The 18768-nt window shown below is 36.4% G+C and overlaps 1 protein-coding gene across 3 annotated transcripts in view; it reads left to right on the forward strand.

Annotated features, from left to right (window-relative positions):
• Positions 1–422: 422 nt before the first annotated feature.
• The window catches only part of LOC149786494 (uncharacterized), a 53762-nt gene continuing 35416 nt past the window's right edge, over positions 423–18768 (forward strand). For all 3 annotated transcript variants that reach the window (XM_089976963.1, XM_089976965.1, XM_089976964.1), the window contains exon 1: positions 423–448. The gene's annotated coding sequence lies outside the window, so the exon portion shown is untranslated. The remainder of the gene's footprint in view (positions 449–18768) is intronic.

Below are 18768 nucleotides of genomic sequence, written 5' to 3' on the forward strand. Positions count from 1 at the left end.
AAGATAGTGGCATCATTTTAATATATATATATATATATATAAAGTAACTAATATTTTCCAACTACACATATTTATTTTGTTTGCCGTGTTCCTGTGAAATTTCTCAATTCGGGGCACATAAGTATGAACAAAAAAGTATAAACTTTTAACACCAAAAAGAATAATAACCAAAAGAATAATAATTATGTAATAATGCCTCAGAGCATAAGGACAATAGAACATGCCTATGTTCATCTCATAAATATGTTCACTTTTATATCGATTTAAAAAAGGCTGTGGAGTTGGTTTTACACTAGACTGTCGTTCTTACATGTACATGTGCTCCTATGAAAAGAAATCCTGTGTCAACCGACGCCTACCGTTAACAGGGTCACATGTGTATTACTTGTTTATATTAATATATCTAAAGTCTGTCGATATCACTTGTTAGCAGAAAGTCGTCTCTGAGGTAAGTGAATATATTTACCTATTAGCTGTTTGCCTATAAATATGCATTACCTGTAAAGTCGTCACAATGAAGGAGATGTAATGTTAAAACCATTTTCCAGATGTCCTTTCTGTTGCGAAAAGTATCACGCTCAGTATATATATATATATATATATATATATATATATATATATATATATATATATATATATATATATATATATATATATATATATATATATATATATATATATATATATATATATATATATATATATATAGTGAGACAGACAGACAGGCAGACATAGACAGACAGATAGAGAGATATGTAGAAACTAAAAGCGCATTAAAAATAATGTGTGTCGTTTGTAGAGTGTTTAAACGAAAGGATTCATAAGTAAGTTGTAAATGCTTAAATGGTGGTCATAATAATTGCAAAATATGGTTTTTATTTGATTTTCGTCCATTTAAATGTTATGATGACGTAATTCACAACTATTAATTCCACATTTTATACAAATATTTGTAAACATGGCATCTGTATAGTTTTATTTTCGATAACAGATTTAGGAACATCAAGGTAACTAATATTTGTTGAACAAGATCAATACCCTAATATGGCAGCTTTGCAGAACTTATAAAGAAAGGTAAAATAGAACGTGCTTAATGGACGGTATTAAGGGCAATAAAGTATAGTTTACATCAACGGTGGATTATGCACTGGTAATCAATATATTTTTATCTGCCTTAATATTATGTAAGCATATTTTAATTCAGTAAAATACATCCTGGTGCAAGCTATAAAATACGCGGTGCCTATACATCATAAATTTTACGTCGCATTGACCTAGACGAAATGAATTTAGAATCTTCTTTGTGTATATAACCAAACACTGTAATTGGTTGATGATAATATAGCTATTGACGTTTTAAAGGGATATCAAGTCGCTTGGAGAAAACATTTTCAAGTATTCACCAGGTTGTATCTTAAGATCGATATTCGTGTGGATTAGTGGCGCAAGATTATTTGAAGTCATGCTGCTCTATAGTTACATCAAAATGAATAGATCCTATTACGTAAAACCTACAGTATTTGTACTTAGTCGGGCGTTTATTTCTTACACAAAGTTATCTGCAATTCGATCAACAGGTATATGTAAGTAGCTGATCACATATTTACCTTGAAATACAAAAGAAGATATATACGGGTACATTATGATCACGGAAGCTATCAACAGGCGAAATCTAACAAGGAACCTACCAAAAGAAAGATGATAACTAATTTGCCTGAGTAGATATATAAGCAAATTAAACCTTTAGTAAATTGTTTGTACAAAATCGAGCTATGGCTTTATTTCTTCAAAAATGTTATCTGCAAATTGATTGACAGTTCTTTGTAAGTAGCTGATCAAGTACTTGCCTTGAATTACAAAACAAGACATTCACAGGTATATTATTTTTGTGATGGCTATCAAACAGTTTTACCACAGCAGGCAACTGTCAAAAGAACAATATATATATATATATATATATATATATATATATATATATATATATATATATATATATATATATATATATATATCAAAAGCCATATGCACGACAATCAGATCCTGTGATACTCGCTTATTCGTTGCGTTTCTCCGCCTAACATCCAGAGTTGAAAGTTCATAAACATTTGCAGAATTTTTGTCCATATCTTCACTATGTGCAAAATGTCTTTCTCTTACCTCTTATAAGGTCTAATTGGACGTGAGGGAGGGGTGATGTTGGAGATGGAGAGAATTAAAACTACATAATGACGTGCCCACACAGTAACGTTTTCTAACGTTTATTGACAAAATCGTATAAGACGAAGATAAATGATGTATATAACGAATCCGGATCACAGTACAGAGAGGCGCGAGATGGAGCGATTAAGTTGGAGAATGATAATCTATAACGACGTCTGATTAAAGCAAAGCGTAAAACCATGGAAATAAGCTATAATGAATTATAAAAATGCTCAATAATAATAATAATAATAATAATAATAATAATAGCTATTATTATTATTAACCTTCTCTCTCTCTCTCTCTCTCTCTCTCTCTCTCTCTCTCTCTCTCTCTCGCTTTTATCCTGTGTAAATAAAGCATTTTCTTGGGTTGATAATTCCTTGATGTAAGTTAGTAATTGGGTATTATTTGTACAGGATGACAAGTTATAAAACAATTTTCATTATGATCTTGTATATAACTGTATTAAGCAAATGAGCAAAATTACACAAAATGACATCCAATATATAATTCAAAATTAACAATATAACATTAATTGATTCAATCAATCATACGTTGAATAGAAACGATAAAAGTACATGAAACAAATAAACTTGCATCATATACATACATTCAATACAATTTAGTGAAATATTTTCTAGGGACATATTTGTTGCTACATCCAAATTTCCATCGATTACTTAAATTTATACAGGTATACATTAATCTCTTTCTGATCTATCCTCAATTAGCACTTGGCAAATGTCGTGCAACTGTCAAGTTTGGATGAGGATCATACACAAATTTATCGACCCCAGAAATTCACTATAAGGCATTTTTGTTTTCGCAGCGTAAGGTTGAGTGAAGTTAACACTGCGTGTAAGTTGTATTGCATCAATGAATGAATAAAATCGTGTTTTAACTCTGACTTGATTTTGTCTTTCAGTTGATAGATTATACATATATTGGTAGATTGTATATGTAAGTTGCTTCATTCAGTTCGATTTTCATAATGTAAAGATAAAACAAAATTCAGAAGAAATGCAAATATCAAACCTATCTAATGTATCAAATGTAGCTTTATTCATATGAATAAATGTAAACAGCGAAATGTGCCATTGTGACGTCACAGAAGGCAAGGTAAGCGAATAATTTTCTTGCAGGTTTACGTCTCTAAAACCAAATTAGTTTGTTCCAGTTTTTACCTGCTCAGCGAAAATTCTGAAAAATATGATGTGATATCTGGCAAACGTAAATATGATAAATATTGTGAATGAATGCTATCCTGTCATTTTAAAAAAGAAATGTCATTTTCCTGAAATAGACAGAGCAACGCCGGGATAAAACATACGGTATTCCGATTAACATGGGTAATAAATCATAACAAACCCTTACAAGTCAAGTATTGTCCCTTTTTAAAAGTTGTTTCATTCTGTATATTTCAAGCTTCATTATGTATACAACATTCATCTCTGCAACGTATCTTCGTTGTAGGAGTGTAGATGATGCCGTGACAGAAACACAAATCAGTTTATTGCTCTGAAGTCGCTTGATTATATAGCCAGCGAAGAAAGTGAACTTCATGGTTTCTCTGGTTATAAAGGACGAAATCGTCACTCTGCGTCTAATGCACTGGATGAAAATGAATCTGAAAAAACTGTTTGAGTAATCTTATTCAAATATAAGTCGATGCAATTTTCCCTTTGACTATATGTAGTTAAATAAATTTAAGCAAAATATGGAGACTATCATTCTTCATAAGGTGCAAAAAAAAAACAATGAAAATATCTTCCACCCTATCACATCATTGTTGTGTTATAAAACTGAGCAATTTTACCTATTTATAATTATTTCGCTTCTTCAGATGTTTGCTTTAACTATCCTTCTCAAGCCAATACGAACACTTCTTTACGACTGTGCTTTTACATACATTATCCATACGTTTTCTTGCCTTCTTCTACATTTCCGTTTTCAAATGCATTAATAATGCATTCATGGGGTCGCTAAGAGTAACTGCGGGCTCATGGATACCCAGTCAACTTCCGGAACACCTTCCTATTATATGTCAATCTCGCAATCACTTGACCCTTTGTATTGGTGGATTTAACACGATCTCGCTCCAGCTGTCGGGTCTGTGATCAACTGGACTTTTGGAATGTTCTGACGACCTTCTACACTGAATAATTGCTGCGATGGTTCCATCATTGGTTTCCTCTGGATGGCTGTGGTGGTAGAATATTCAAAACGCATATGTAGCGTTTTAGGCGAGTAACTTGGTGCCTTGTGCGATCACACCAACTTCCTTTCTGGTCTCCTCAATAGCGCCTCTGCTACATCTAGGTCATATTAGATGTTTCCCATTTGCCTTGGGTTCTTTCTTATCTTTCTAGAAATCAGTGATGCGTTCGGCTGTCTGGATATTTGAACGTCCCTCTTCTGTTTCTATCTCCTACGTATTTTCTTTCGTTGGCTTAATCAGCAGCGAAACCATTTGTGAGTATGCCGCTGTAAAGTCTTCCCGCACGGATTGCTGAGAGTGAAGCTTATATTTCTTGACCTTCATGAACATCTACGTAATTCCGGGAAAGTTTCAATCATTCATGGTCAGTTTTTCGGCCATATCCGAATACTCTACTATCATATCGCTGCCGGAAGACGGAGCTTTCGTAATTGCATACATTAATTATGGTCGTTAAGCTGATTTGTGTAAACTCTTGTGATACATTTTTCGGGAGGGAGACAATTCTCCGGTCAAGTCAGTATGGGTTTTCTTAGACAAGCCATATTTTTGAACTTGGACGACATCATAATTTTTACCCACCCCCACCCGATCCCCCACGAGTTAGTTTAAACAAGTACGAAAACAACTTTGTTAAAGCAACAGCGTCGATTTCAATATCGATTACCTAACTCGATAACAATCATAGAAAATCATAACAGACGTGAAACAAGAATATGGTTGGCTCAGAAACAATCCCTTTTATGTCGACTACTGCGGTTTTTCGAGATAGATTGCTAAAGGTTTACCACATCTATTTTTGACATTCACACAATATTACTGTAAAAACCAATCTACTGCCATCATCTCAACATAGCAAGAAAATCCGTCTAACGCAGCCTTATAATTATCCTATCACCTTACCTACTATATTTCTTTTGATGCCTTTTGCTCGTTTTATAGCTTCATTATCTGACAGTTTTAAGCACTACATCTTACTTCGCAATCCGACAAAATCAAGGATAGGAACAAAATTTGTTTCATCCTTAAACTTTCCACTAAAAGTTTTGTATTGTCACAGTGAAATCAGCTGGTTTTTTTTGGATAATCTGAAAGATCAAATAATTCTCGGCTGTCGTAAAACTCTTGATAAACTATCCGATTTTATCTTATACATTAGCGAATCAGTGTCAGTAAATAACAATTCTGTATTAGGCCACTTAACCTTAACAAAGTCATAGTGGAACCAATACATTTTTAGGTTAGTCAAGATCAACTTCAACAAAATGACTAATATCGTCTGTTACGATTTTATCGGTTTCTCAAAATGTTTTGTCACTGATCCATCAGTACCAAGCTGGGTCAAGTCCGTAGTAAACAGCACTAACGTCTCTGAGATTTTCAAACATATATGCGAGAACAACACATCTGTGATAAGAGGCATGTCATCATCATCACCAAAATTTAGCATAACCATGATCATCGTCACTAATACTCTCAAGATTTAACCAAGAACAAAACTTATCTTTGTCAGGTAAACATGTTTCATCAAATCTATCCCAATTGTCAAGATTTTCGTATGGAAAGATACCTTTTCTTGTCAACAAGCTTGACTTTTGTCACCGAGACGCTCAGTCAAATTATCAAACTTGCCGCAGCCTTTTACAAACTCATCGAACGATGCAGCCATAAACTGCAAAACTATCAATAACTCTTGACTTGCCAAGTGTCACTAGCATATACTGTTTAGTGTTATTTGGGATGCACTTTATGTTATCGTTGTTGCTCATTTTCTGACGGTTTATTATATCTTTGTTGCCGAAAGCTTCAACTATAATATGAAAATCAAAACCGCGATAATTGTGAAAGACAACAGGAACAAAATTTGGTTGGGTATATTTTAAATTACATTTGTAATGTGCTGGACCGCGATACTTGCCAGTAATATGACAGTGATCTTTTACACGATCTTGAGGCGCAAGCGTACGCGAAAATGTCTGTTCAAGGATGGGACATATTTATGCTGCAGTAAAATCAGGTTCTTGTTTTATTGTCAGCGGGTTCTTCGTTGATGTCTTACTGAGTATCATAATGACATCAACATCGTAGTTAAGATTTTTCAGACGCTAAACAGCAGGAATCGCTCCATGATAAATTGTTATTGATTTTGATAAACCTTTATCAGCAGCACAGAAATCTTTATATGCTACTCCACAAGGAATATGTTCTTGAATTCTTCTTGTCGAAGATTTATTGCGGTTATTTACTGCTCCTTTCACTGGAAATAAAATAAACTCGAAATCTGCGGAAATAATAAAAGGCATCTTGTTTCTGTAGTTTGTAAATTGTAATATCTTTTCATCTTTGCCAGGCATATATATCCGCTGTACGTCAGAGCAATAATCGAGATGTCGATCAAGTACTTGCTGAGACGTTTAGCCGTGCAAGCATCTGACACCTTTTTCTTTCTTTATGCTTGTTGTATGGACCTCCGACTAGCCCGTTAAAATTTTTTATCCACGCGTAATGAAGTTTATAAACAAAATATGTATTGTTGTTTGTGATGCTCGGCCGCTGATGTATTTAGGATATATCTTTTGTGATTCATCATCGACACCAAACACGTTAATACCTCCTGTTAACAGGAGATTGTTTTGTTTCTCAAATTTTGGAATTTGATTCTCATCAACAGGAACGTCAATCCCGCTAAATTTTAGACTGTTAATATAACTAGTATAATTCGATACCAAACCCAGCAAATGCAGTTGCATTTATTTTCGACTGACAGCTTTTAGTCGAAAATAAAACTTTCTTTGCGATATCAGCAAGTTTTAACATCGCTATATGTACTGTTTTATATTTCTTCAATTAAGTTTGATATGAAAATTTTTATCCTGTAACCAGCTGGTTACAGGATAAAAGTAAAAGCGGAAGATTATACAGAATATACTGAAATATTTATACTTCTGTGAGGAGATTCCAACGGGGATGCAAGTGTGTCATGTAAATCATCAGGTCACCAATTATAACATTTCAATTTTGTCATTGCAAGACGAGTTTAAACCACATTCGGTCTATGATTTTTACGAGTCGAACAATCGAGGAATTATTCGAAATATTAAAACAAAAAATGTTGCTGGTCGTGTCGATTCGGATTTGGAAGTAGCCTCGTAGATTTGGAAGTAGACTTCCCGCTATTTCTGCTAGCAACATCCATATGAATTCACTTTGTTTTCTTTTTGACCGCGATGCGGTTCTCTTTACTTAGTTGTTTTACGTTACCGAACACTTTGTGTTTCAGGCATTTTGTATTACTGTTATTAGATAAAAGCTTTTCATTTTACATAATTTGTTTGATTCTTTCACTGTACACATATTTCTTTTGTCGCACCTGATATGGCACCTGATGCTTCAGCGTTTCTAATGTTCTTATTTCGATAGTATCGTTTCTACAATAGTTGCTAGTGCAGGTCCCAGAGATCTTCCACTTATTTCTTTACTTCGAGCCATTACAGTAACTTCAGCTGCTGATAAATTCAAAATAAATGGCTTGCGTTGTTGTGTTTTATTGATTTGTATTTGTGATAACAGCAGGATTGCTGTCTGTGGGTTCCTCTGCGTTCTGAAATCTATCTTCAGCTAAACTGACTGTCGTTTAACGATAGGATGTGTTAGGTTGTTTTTTTTAACTTGTCCCAGTGATAAGTCTATTTCGTGTATAATATATGTCATTGTATTTTCTTTTTCTTTTGTTTGATAAAATTGTACCACTTGCTGAAAATGCACAACACTTCACACACCCAGATAGTCATTCTGCCTTTTGTTAGAAAATCAATACATTCTGCCGCTTGCTAGAAAATCATTACACGCTCGCTGTAATGTGCAGAGTACCACACACCTGGATAGTCAGTATACCTTTTATAGAATCGATTGTAATGAATCTGTCAGATAAGATCAGCGAATAAGTGTAATATTCAACAGCTGGAATCCCTCCTAGAGTCCATGTAACCTCAATATCTGAAGTTGATCCAATAGCTCTTTCGGAGTATTTTGATACGCCAAAGTGAAATAACGGATAAAGTGTTCTAAACTCTTCGATTGAAATTTGAGATCCTGATACTTTCGCATTGTTTCTATAAGATACATGTACGCACAAGATTACGTTTCTATCAGCAAATGATGCACCATTATCTGCAAAGTTGCATTCGATTGCTCGTTCTGGATACTTTTTAGAATTTATTCTGACAAATATTAGTCGGACATCTGGGCTGTCAAAAATAGAATTGTTTTGTGTTTGATCATTCCGTCGGTTTTGTTTCTGAAATACGATAAACATGTGTCTTGGTAACTGTTCGCTTGGTGTTGGTATTATTCTCTACGTGTTATCAGTCTAATATGGTACCGCTGTTTGATAAATTTTATTTTGCTTAAAATACAGTTTCTTGGTAAACAAGGATAATATTGCCTCAAGTTCAATTGTTTTGTCACAAATTGACAATCAGCAGCAACAGACGATTTTATCAGATAGTCGTTTTGATCTGCTCAATCGAGAATAAGAGTACGTTTATAACAGGAAACACTTTGTTGTAGTCGCGGCAAAATCCGAATATTGTGCTAAGGGGCAGCATCATTGTTATTTGATTTGAACTGTCTGGGATTGTTTTCCTTTAGCATAGCCTACGTTGTACATAGAGTTTTTGACAGGTATATTTAATATTTTATTTAATACTGCAAATATTACAGTTGCATCAGCTGAGGCACCTGGTGCGGTGACACCAATAATATTACACGCAGCGGTCAATAAGAAACTTACAGCAGCAGCATCTGCATCTGCACCAAAAGCAGCAGAGTTAGCGATAAGATAACCTTTAACTGCAACTACATTAGCAGCAGTGTCAGCGACAACAGCAAGATTATCTCTAAGCGGATCAAACTCAACTGAATCAGTATTAGATCTCAATTATTTTTTAACCACATCATATTTGTCACAACAGATCGCCAGTAATGGTCACAATATTAAAAATTGTACTTGCTACTGGCAAATGCATATAAATATCTTCTACGGTAAGATTAGCGCTTTTGAACAAACTCCAACCGTTGTTTACGAGTGATACTGGAGTACCAGTAGTAATATTACAACCTACTGCTGTTTGGATTATACCTTGCATTTCGAGAACAGCTTTATCTGGTATTAGAAACACATCTTTATCGCTTGTATTAAACGTTATTGTGCCCATCTTGTTAGGATCCTTTGAGCTTTTCCCGAGATACTCAACATACTCAAATTATGTTGTTGAGTTATGTGGTGGTATTTCCTCGGTCAGGTTAAGGTAATTTTGATAGACATTTTTGTATTTGTAAATGTGAGATAAAATTGCGGTAGGTTGCAAAGCAACCCACTATAAAACGGCAACATCAAAGAACCTCACCGCGGTTTGAGGTCGTGTTTTCGTAACAGGTCTTTTAATAATTTCTTCGTCTGACGGAGATAGTAGGATGTTTGTGTCGTTTTTACCAATGCCGTAGCTGTTTCTAATGTTGTTATTATTTCAGAAATTGCTTGCTTAATATCTGCTGCACTTGGCAGAATGCTTGGCACTTCGCCCTTGATTTATCAGTAATCTTTCGTCCGACATCTGTACCTGTGTTTAGATGCAGCTCCTGTGGCAAAAGCTTTTGATGCGTCTAACGCGATAGTTGCTACTTTATTTGCAATTCCAGTATATTTTCAATTATTTTAGAGAATATATTTCCGAGGAAACCTCACACAATTTTTCTGCGATGAACGTTTCATTCTTTCATCTTGTTATACAAATGCCTGAAAATATTTATCCCAGTGAGCTAGCTCACTCTATGAACTAGTTGACTGACGTCACGTGCAGATAATATGTTACAATTTCATTAATGATAATGAGCTGTCTGCATGATTGATCAGTCAGCGTCATCGTGATCGACGATCTTTGATTTTCGACACTAACAGGATAGTAGATTATTTGTCATGGAGTTACTTGCATCAGCGAATTTGGTTGAACATCAGGAGAAAAAAATATAAATTGTTTGTCCTCTACTGTCACGTGCTTTATACGATCCGCTGACAGTCGAACAGTTTACTAAATCGTATTTACCTTTTGTTATATCCACTGGTAACTCGCTTTCATACGGTATTGTTGCAACTGTTGCAGATCCTTACTGATGTTTATTAAATCCGAGTAATGATCCGATTGTATCTTGTTTACTGAGATCGATGAAGAATTTTTTCTTTTTTTAGTGTTATTCTAGATCGTAAAGTGTTATGATTTAGAATGAGCTTAAAAGTATCTGATGAGATACCGCTGCTGTCAGCGGATATAAAATATTTTTGTTGTTGTTTTCATCTGTAACATTGTAAGCCTTGCAGTATCTTAACATAATTCCATACGACAACACCTCCTGTTAAATCATCATTGATGCAAGTTTTAACATTTGCCATGGCGTGCCAGACAGTAGCTGATACTAGTCCTATTTCCTATTAATTATCGCTGATAAGTTCCATTGGTTGATTATAATTAACAGAGAAGTTTGCACTGTATGCCTTAGTTTGAGATGAGTCAAGTATACATGTAGTAGATAACATTCTTATTTTATCCGATAGATAAAACTCGGAGTGCTTTCCAGTTAATAATTAAATCGCCGTGATAAGATCACTATGTAAAATATAACATTTGTCGGATGTTAGATAACCGTTTGATATGGGATTATCTAAAGTATCAACACTTTTGTTGGCGATTGCTGTGCTTACATTTCCGGTGTTTTTTGATGTGGTTAGTAACATTAGTCTATCAACTATCTGAGCTGGGAATTAAAGATTTTACCTTATATTCCTTGACTCTCACTTGTATTCAAAACTGCTGCACTTGGCAGAATGCTTGGCACTCCGACTCCTCGACTCTCACACAATTTGTTTTAACCATTATACTAAATTTATATCGTTGGTCAAAATCTTCAACTCTATCTTTGAGTAACTTCAAGATAAAGATTAGCAATAGTACCATGTCGTATTTCAGCATGAGCTTCCTTAGCATCATCAACTGTTTTTGGATTTATATAAATTATCTCTAAAATCACTAAAATCTTTTGCTATGTTTTGAGATCGATTTCAAACTCGTTAATTCTATCAGATTTCCAATTTTTTACTTTTTTAAGATTAATCAAATTGCTTTTTATAAATTTTGACACAAACATAGCGTATTCAAAATCTCTTATTACATGATCAATACGATCCTGTTATGTTTTGATCTGGGTTTTTTCCATCTCTTTTTTCTGCTCTTGTACAATATTTTTTTATATTTTTCTTCCCTCGCTTGAGCTAATTGCTCCTGCTGTTTAATATTTTGTAACAACTCAGCTTGTCGTGCGGCTGGATATTCTACTTGCTCAACAATTTTCTTCTATCCTTCAACTATACCAAGTGATCATTTCTCCAATATTGTTTTAGCGTACGCTGGTTATGTTGCATAAATATCCGGTTGTTTGCCAAGTACAACTTCAGTCACTGGTCTAAAAGGTCTTGCAGTTTCTTAAATGCAGCTCTTTTTGAAACAAATTTCGTTAGAACCTTTATTCGTTTCGCGTCCATTTTTATAGATATCTGTCAGATACACTTTTGGATCGCTCTGCTGCACCAAACACAATATCAGAAATTTTGTGCACAATATTTAATCATGCGATGATGTTGAACGAGACATATTTGATCAGGACCTTGACGATACTACAACTGTAGAACCTAATATTGATGACGATTATGACTCAAATCATAGTTCCAAATAAAGTGCGTTGAAAAATTATAAAAAGAACTTAAATACAAAAGAATCAAGGAGTTGTTTGCTAAATATCTCAACCTACCCGTCGATGACATAAATTCAGAAGAAGCGCATATTCGCGGTATTTTAAGTTTTGAAACGGCATATGTAATTCTCATGCAATATCCGGAAAATATTACAGCAAAATAATAGACGTGCTGAACTGCATTCTTATGTTACTTACAACATCGGGATTAGAATCAGCACGAAGGACAGCAAATCCATTACTCTTGATAGTGTCTTGGGTAGGTATTGTATTATCAGCGATAAATAAAAAATCGAACCCAAATACGAGAACAAAAGTACGTCTTGTTAAATAGTAATAGCTCCCTACAACAAGTTCTTGGTCAACTTTGAGCTTATCTGAGAGGTGAGAAGTTTATTATGTTAGATCGATACAAGAACTGCGAAAAAAAGACAATTTGCTAAGTTGACATGATACCGAACAGAGCTGGCAAATATGAAAACCAATACTCAGTAAATTTTGTGTGAAATATGAAATATGGAAACAATAACAGTATAGTATAATACGTTAAAGATTAACATAATTCTTTTCCGAGGTGAGCATATGACGATTATGATTCACAAAGAAAAATACAGCATGTATTTCAAAAGCAGAAAAAAGATAAAGTTGTCTCTTGTTCATAAAGATTATTCAGTGTATTTTCATAAACATGCTTAGGTCACAGACCCACTTCTTGATGTTGCCGATAATCTTTCCAATCCGATATCACAAGACAAATATACAAAGATAACGAGCTAAAAAATTGTTATGCGATAAATTGATAATCTCACATGGACATTTAATCAAGATATCAGAACATGGCTGTCTTGACAGTTTTAAGAATAATTTACATTTGTTCTGTCTTGACGATCAGAGTTAAATAACAGCAAAAGCCGAGACTTTAAAAATTATCTCGACAAGTTACTATGTAAAGCTTTTGTGTGAACAAATATAACAGATATCACAGTAGTGGAAATAAAGAGGATTGTTTCTGAGCCAACCATATTTTTGCTTGACGACTACGATGATTTCCACGATAGGTCCTAGAGTTATGTAATCGATAATGAAATCGCCGCTGTTGACTCAACAAAGTTGTTTTCGTATTTGTTCAGACTAATCTGGAGAAATGGGCTGAGGGGTAAAAATCATGCTGTCGTTCATATTCAAAAATATGGCTTGGCTAAATAAAACCATTATATCCACTACTCAAGTCGATAAAACAGTTCGGATCTCAGGTGGCCTCCGCAAACATCCCACCAATGCATATTTGAGAGACAATGCGTATCAATCCCATGGAATATCATCAACATGCTACAATTGTCCCTAATCACCTGGACAAGTGTGCGTATCCTTGTGTAACATCGATCATGTCCGTGTTCTTGGGTGAGCCCTATACACATATTTTCATTTGGTTGTTCCGGTGGCCAAACATGACATAGACTTACACTACAACATTATTCACGTTCTGGTCTAAGTCGTAGATGTTGTGGGCTTCGTCGATCATGGAAAAAACTGGATCTCCCCGACGACGACATCTTTGATGACTCAAGCGCGCACGTGTAATCCTTGAGTATATCATAACACTGCTGATCATTCGAGGATGGAGGGATCACATACAAAAGATTCACATTCTGCAATAGCTGTATTTTTTCCCGGATCTACTGGGAACTATGACCAGCGGGCGAACCAAGTTCGGAAATATGTCTCCGTGTTTGGGCGGTAGGGGCTTTGATACAGAAAAGTCAATGGCGTTAAAAAAATTTCCAATAGATGTCAATCCTTGTAATTTTATAAGCATGCCTTCAAACTGTGTGCAATCCCACACAAAAACACGTACCACTAACCCAACTCGGGTTGAAACACATAATTGCAGTCGCAATCGTTGGAGCATGGACCGTCTCGCAGACCATCCAGTTGAAAAGAAATACAAATTCCACGGTGATATCGATGCTGCGCTAACAAACTATCTGGGATACCTTAAAGTAAATATCCTGATGATAAACATATTACCGGATACAATTACTGCGGGCCTGAACACAGCTAGATATACGGCTACACAATAACCAACCAAAACCTTGAACAAACCTGTATGTTATCGCCACGATCTCGCATACGAAGCATCATAATATCTTTGTGTGTTTCGATGCGCCGACGTGGGTCTAATCCATGACTTGCATGCGATTGCTGAACCTGGAGAATCACTAGATGGTTTGTTAAAGGAGGCATGGAGGCCGCGATAGCACTTCGAGATAAAGGATAGATAGAACAAACATGGCTTCTCAACGAACCGTGTAAGCTATATACTCGAGCCAAAGCGGATACTGGAAGGGCGAAGCAGCCGTTTGAAGTTAGCGTGCACTGCAAAAGTTATAAACGGGGTCGTTCAAGCTCTCTGATATACAATATATTTATCATTCCGGAATTCCGAGTATAGGCAGTCATGATGCCCGTTTAAGAAATTCGCCTAAAAGTATTCAATGACCTTGACTTTGCGAATTGTTTCTTTAAGCATCGCCACTGAGCCTATCCTTTAGTTGTTAACTAGAATCGAAAGACGGCTCGATGAGTGCTGTCTCCTCTTCGGCTGGTGGGTCGTTCTCATGATGACTAAGCTCATAATTCGTTTCAAGATCAAATCCACCTTCAATATTTGTTTGTCTTTATTCTGGTGGCGTATCGTTAGGCCTGCTTATTGAAGAGAGGACACGTGGTAAAGGCTGGTAATGAGTATTGAAACGTAAGATCTTTTCCGGTTATGGGCGATAATCCCAATTTGCCTGATAACCTTGAAAACCCTGAACGCCATTAATTAACATAGTTGTCGAAAAGTAACACTTTATAGACATATTTGTACACAAACAACCGCTCGGACAGAGTGCAATTGAACCTCTCCACAATGTCCTGCGCGCGATGGAATGTCAGTCCTCGACTGTTGAAATATCCTGATATTTCCTGCCCCGTCTCAGGAGCATGCTCTGCTTACATAAGAGATGCGACACGACACACATAATCTCCTGGCCAAGATCCATCTTCATCCGCTTGGATCACATCATCAGCACCCGTTTGTAGACTTGGGTCAGAGCTTCGGTGAATTTAGGAGTTTCGTGAATGGTCAGGGGCTCGTATGATGCGGTGGTTACAGAAAACAGACTAAGTGCACCTAGTTCGGGGCAGCAACATCGAACTGTAGCCGTGGCATTTTGTAAAGTGCGATTAGGTAAATTAACCACACGACTTCTTCCTGAGCCATTCAATGGCAGCATTTTGTAGAACTTTGTCGGCCTCTCCAGGGTGTTCTATATCGCTGCAAACTTAGCATCCATATACCATTATAGCTGCAGACCAGAACTCTTGCTACAATATTTCAACTCAAGAAACACCTGCAGATGCTTGGGAGAAATATTTACAATCCACGAAGTCAACAAAACAAGAGTTCTCATCGAGACACATTGGTCCATCTATTTACTGCTCAGGCGAGGACGTGCAAAAGTCAGAAAGCTTAGGCTCGTCGGTGAGCTACAGGCCGTCTTCGTTTTACCGGCCCCTCACCTGTGTTGAAGCTGTGTTCAAGATCGAATCCTGCTTCCATCATGTTTAGATTTTGCTCAGGTGACGAATCGCTTTGCGGCAAACTTGAACAATTTTCTGTGTTTAATCTTTGCAAGCTCTGGTCGATGGCCCTGAATCACTCTATCTGCATTAGCCAGATATCCTTGTAGATCCTCGAGACTTACGGCATCGTCGATATGTTGCTTCGAGCTTTGTACTGATTTTTAATGGTGGCTTGACCTAGGTTTTAACGTTAGTTGTTGTGCCCCAACCGGTTGTATTGTGCCTCTCTCAAAGTAATAGTGACTGCTTGGAGGGATCATATTGATGCGGTTGAGTTTGGAAATCTGAAAACGTTTGGCCTATGACGTTTCTGTTGTTAGTGATGACAACGCTTGTTTTTATATTCAGAAAAATTGAAGGACACGTGTCCTCTCAGCGTGTAGCCTTTATCATACTCCCCGGCGGGATCTTCCACTACCACATTAAAAAAATATTTGCGGCGTTAGTATTGAAATGCTAAGGTGCTCTTGCCTGGATATGCTGAATACACGATATGCGACTTTTCTCTATGCCGCAGGAAAAGTACGTATCATACTCTTGAATCCTTCCTCAAACACCTCACTCAGCTCGCTTATGTTGCTTATCATGCTGATTCACCTGCATTATGACTAACTACAGCTTCCGTATAACAGGTTGTGCATTTAGCGGCATACATAAGGTATGCAAACCATACATAATTTCCGAAACGAAAAGAATCTCAGGCACATTAACAGTATTCCTTCCCTTTCTGCGCGCATCAGCTTCCGTCGTACATTTTGGTTTACCGCATTCCCTACATAGCCCTACATCTGTGCGCGTTATCTTCCTGCATAAGTGACACGGCGTCGGCAGTGTTTTTCTATTGGCTCATCCTGTGAGGGTGCATTCTGCAGTAGTCAAGGACACACATTATATCATCTCCTTCACCATCAGTCATTAACTCATGTTCAAATTCTAGCAGTAACCATAGTACAGTGTAGTCTCTGAAAGATGTGCGATCTATGGTATATATAATGTAGCAAAGTTCGCCTTTGTAAAATAGACATCGTCTCTGCTTGTTTCCTCAGCGATAAATGAGCGGAACCAGTACTGGAAAGTTGCCGGCCGCGCACATGGCACTTACACTGGTAATAGTCAAAAAGCTCACCAGATCGCTCCAGCCTTGACACTGCTCGAGATATGTACTTCGTGTATAAAAGCCATCCAAGCTCTTTGTTAAACACGAGGATACTGTTTTCGTTACCAAACCCTAGAAACTACCTCATAATTATTTGTTTCACACTGCGCGCCATGAATTCGTCCTGATTCACTACGCTCACGCCTTCGGCTCTATAAAGACAGTCCGAGTATATGAGCGTATTGCTTTAGCACATACATAGTGGAAACATATAGCAATATACAATTTAGTGGAGGCTATATTTGTGACAGGATTAAAACCGAATGGATCTTGGATCGAGTGAAAAGACCGAACATACTGAATGCGAATAAAATATAGTTCATGAAATGAAAACAAAACTTTACTAGACCAACATACACGTAGACACTAATAATGATTTTACCTCGCACTCTGACAACTCAATAAACATAAGACTCAAAAAAGAAAGAAAGAAATAAAGAAAGAAAGAACACGCTTGTCAAATGATTCGAAACAACTGCAAGGAATGTGTAAGATATAAAAATGATAAATATGGTTGATGTAGCTATATGATATACAACGAATACAGTCCATTCGGCAATATGCTTATAGGACATGTTGTTGTTGTTGTTGTGGGGTTTAACGCCATTTTTCAGCACACGATAGGCTATGCATGGCGGCCAGTATTAATGGTGGAGGAAAAACCCGGGAAAACCCCGGGAAGAACCACCGACTCACGAGAAGTTACTGGCAAGCTTTCTCACATACCCACATTGGCCAAAACCTAGACTCGAACCCACGCAGACAGAGGTGAGATGGCAGTGATCTGTAACGGAGAGCGTTTTAGATCACTCGGCCACTCTATATGAAATGAATATGATCCATACAATAATATACTTTAAAGAATTTATCATGGTTCAGTCAACCATATGCTTTATAGCAATGAGTATGGTCCATACAACCATATGTCCTTATTATTATAACTCACCGTTCACTCTCCTTTTGCACAGCCCAGAATCCATATCATTCAACAAACTTTCACTATCACAAATTAGGCTGCCTCGTTGCTAACAATATTGCTACATATAACAGCTACGTTACCATGTTACTAGTTAAATATGTTACAGCAATAGCTGTGTTACCACATTATCAGTGTATGCTTCTACAACTAAAACCTCTTCGAGTCTTTTGCTGCACGTTGCCAGGCCGATCACTTATATGCTGCCACGCTGCTATTCCTATCAGCTATGCTGCCAGCCTTCAATCCCTTCTAGCTATAAATACTGGCTATCGCAGTACACTGAATAAACGTTATTTAATAACAAAATATACACATCTCCCAAATCATAACCAACACATAGAAATACACTAAATATTGCACGACAAGTTCATAAAATGCATGCTACCATCAATTTCCTACGTCAATATAAAGCTCTCAACAGTGAATGACATCAAACAATTTTCCAAAACCAGGCTGTATCATTTTCCAAAAGTGTAAGCCTCAAGAATGGAAGAGAAAAAGGGGATTTAAAATACAGATATATATGAGGAATTTAAAATACAGATATAATTAAAAGTGTTACGTATGTAATCTACTACTTATTCCTATGACTGTGGTACGTTTTCTACTATAGACACTCCCTAACAATATATAGACGATCACGGTGCATGTACATAACAACATGTTTTCTATAAATACTAACAAAATGTGCAAGAACCACGGGTAAGGTACATTGCGATATATGTGCATCTCTCTGCGAGAGAACTTCAACGAGATGTCCGTTATACTCAATCATTGGAA

This window comes from Sinohyriopsis cumingii, chromosome 12 (assembly GCF_028554795.1).
Source record: "Sinohyriopsis cumingii isolate HCF-2022 chromosome 12, ASM2855479v2, whole genome shotgun sequence".
In the NCBI taxonomy this organism is placed as follows: domain Eukaryota; kingdom Metazoa; phylum Mollusca; class Bivalvia; order Unionida; family Unionidae; genus Sinohyriopsis; species Sinohyriopsis cumingii.